The sequence below is a fragment of the Leuciscus leuciscus genome (assembly GCF_965113295.1).
Source record: "Leuciscus leuciscus genome assembly, contig: HAP1_SCAFFOLD_349, whole genome shotgun sequence".
Classification (NCBI taxonomy): domain Eukaryota; kingdom Metazoa; phylum Chordata; class Actinopteri; order Cypriniformes; family Leuciscidae; genus Leuciscus; species Leuciscus leuciscus.
The window spans coordinates 12,521-15,650 of record NW_028118389.1 but is presented as its reverse complement, the minus strand read 5'-3'; positions in this window follow the sequence as shown (position 1 = coordinate 15,650).

Below are 3,130 nucleotides of genomic sequence, written 5' to 3'. Positions count from 1 at the left end.
AAAAAAAATTTTTTTTTTTTTTTTTTTTTTCTGATTTCTAATTGTAATAACGATCTCATAGCTTTATTTCTGCAATTGTAAATGCAGTGAAAATATATTATTGGCACTTTTGTGTATGCACTGCAAAGATGTATTTTCCTTGAATGATTTAATTTGACTGGTGTTACCGTCCCAGGACGTATGCATTTGCGTTTTCTAATGGGTAAGTGTCATTCATTGATTTATTGAGTGTGTGTGCGCGCGCAGCCAATGGACCCAATTGCCTGCTGGGAGTTGTAGTTTTGTTGTACGTTGTATTTATACCACAGAAAGGACCTGTCTTTCACTTCGATGGTAACTAAAAAAAAATTCAAGCTGCGATTTTTCACGATGGATATCCTCGCGCGATCGAGTGTAGATTGTGTTAAACACGACAAGAACCAAAAATTCTGCGTTTATTCCTTAAAACAGTCGGTATTTCCCATATTGCTTCTCCTTTGCAGCTGCCATTGGCGCACGTCACAATTATAAGCGCCTGCTATTGGCGTAGGCAATGTTTACAGCACGATTATCAAGTATGTGGTGCGAACGCAACGGAACAGTCAGATTTACCATAAATGAACATGGTGAGTAACATTTTATAAACAATATTGTCAATATTGTTTGTTTTCCCTCTATTTTGCTGACGAGAATTTCAAAATAAAGCCCTACCAGAGTCTCAATGCAACAACAGACAGTGATTGAACCGTGAATTTTGTGAACCATTACATAATCCTATATAGGCTAATTATAAATTCAATTGTTATTATACTTTACAATATTACTGTTTGTTGTTGTATTTTTCAAAACTTGAAACTTGTGTGTGTGTGTCAGGTGGATTTTTTTAATGTTTTTGAAATAAGTCTCTTGCGCTGCTCCCCCAGCCTGCATTTATTTGATTAAAATATAGTAGCCTATAGGCTATAAACTACAGTATTGTGATATATTATTACCATTTTAAATAACAGTTTCTATTTGGACATATATTAAAAGGTTTTTTTTTTGTTTTTTTTTGTCCAATTTCTTGTGCTCCTCCCTGTCCTAATCTAGGTGATGGGACCTACCAGCTGTTCCTCATCAATGGCAAGAGGATCCAGTATTTAAGCAGAGCCGGGGGGGAGAGAGAGAGACTGGGACTGGGACTGGGACTGGGACTGGGACTGGGACTGGGACTGGGACTGGGACTGGGACTGGGACTGGGACTGGGACTGGGAGAGGTTTCTTCTCCCAAGAGCCTGAGGCCCCGTTTACACGATGGGAAAACGCAGATATTTCCCTGCGTTTTGGCCTGTCATTTACACGAAAACGCAGTTTTTATCCCAGAGAACGATTATTTCTAAAAACTCCGGCCAAAGTGGAGATTTCTGAAAACGCCGGTTATGTGTTGCCGTGTCAACTGGGAGAAACGGGGTTTTAGGTTCTCAAACGTCACATTATGCGCCAGAAAATGCTTACGTCATGTGAGCGCCCTATGTTCAGAGTTTGTTCCATACTGTCTATGAGTTTGTTTGGCTACTATTTGATCATGGATGCTGTTAAAGTGGTACTCATTTTTACTTTTGTGAAAACGCTTTTGGCCTGTTTGCATTTGCCGCGCTGTCTGTCCACACGAACGAACCTCGCGCCATGTCTATTGTTTTGAAAGGAACAGGAAGTCGCTCGTGCTATTCGTCGTTGTCGATTTTGAGGATTCTGATTGGCTTGCATGGCTTTATCCTTCTCCTTACACTGCCGCCCCTTTGTATTTATGCGGGTTGATGTAAACGACAACTTTTTTTGAAAACGATATTGCGTGCACGATGTTATTTTTGAAAACGGAGGGGGAGAAATATTCGTTTCTCTAAATACCCGGCTATGTGTAAATGTGGCCTGAGACTGTTGTGTTACCAGACTTGGAGTGTTGCTCTTGTTGGTGTATGTTAAGCTTAAGTGTGTTGTTACGCTTAAATGTGTTGTTACGGCTGTAGTGTGCAGCTTTGAATTGCTTGCCCATTGTTGAGTGTTGGAGCAGTAGGGAGTGGGTGCCATTTTTCTTTTCTCATTTTCTCCTGTTTTTTGTTAGTTAGGAAGTAAGGTAAGAGTTCTGTTGTTTATTTGTGTTGATTGTTGTAGGTCAATTAGGTGTTCCTTCTACCGGGTAGTGAGATCTTTTGTTTGATTTGGCTTTACCTGCTCCTGAAGAACAGGCTTCATTTCTTTTTCTTTTGGAGCTGTTTGTTTAGGATTCTTTTTGCACTGTATTTATCACTTATTGTAAATAAATGTATTGGAAATCTTACTTTGTGTATTGTGTGCTGGGACTCAGATAGGTTAACTTTTCTTTGTCGCTGTTCATTTTAGCTTTAAAGCTACTTTCCCTTTTGCCCCTAGAAAATGAATTGGGAACGTAACAGTGGTATTGTGTAATTATTCGAATAGAATTGAGTCTTTTCTCTCTGTTTTGCATGCGTCGTCATAATCATTATTGTTATTGTTGTTATTATTATTTTAATAAATTGTTTTGCCTCTGTCACAGTGTATTCTTAACCTGAATTAGCACTGTTCATATAGGCAACACCAATAGGTGTCATGTAACACAAAATAAACCTATGTTTTCTTCATGATACAGGGCATAATCTTAGTTTCGTTTTTATTTTGTTACCATTAGACATCACTGGGTTTTAATTTGAGGTATGAAAACCTGACGATGCCACATATTGAAACACAAATTCATATAACATATTAATTAGCCTGTCATTTTCTTCATTTTCTAAGTCAATAAAGGTTATGTTAAATGAATAAATGTAGTGTAAATGTTGTAATGAAACCAACTGTACCGTTCAAAAGTACTGTTTGTTGTTGTATTTTTCAAAACTTGAAACTTGTGTGTGTGTGTGTCAGGTGGATTTTTTTAATGTTTTTGAAATAAGTCTCTTGCACTGCTCCCCCAGCCTGCATTTATTTGATTAAAATATAGTAGCCTAGGCTATAAACTACAGTATTGTGATGTATTATTACCATTTTAAATAACAGTTTTCTATTTGGACATATATAAAAAAAAAATAAAAAAAATTTTTTTTTTTTTTTTTTTTTTTTTCTGATTTCTAATTGTAATAACGATCTCATAGCTTTA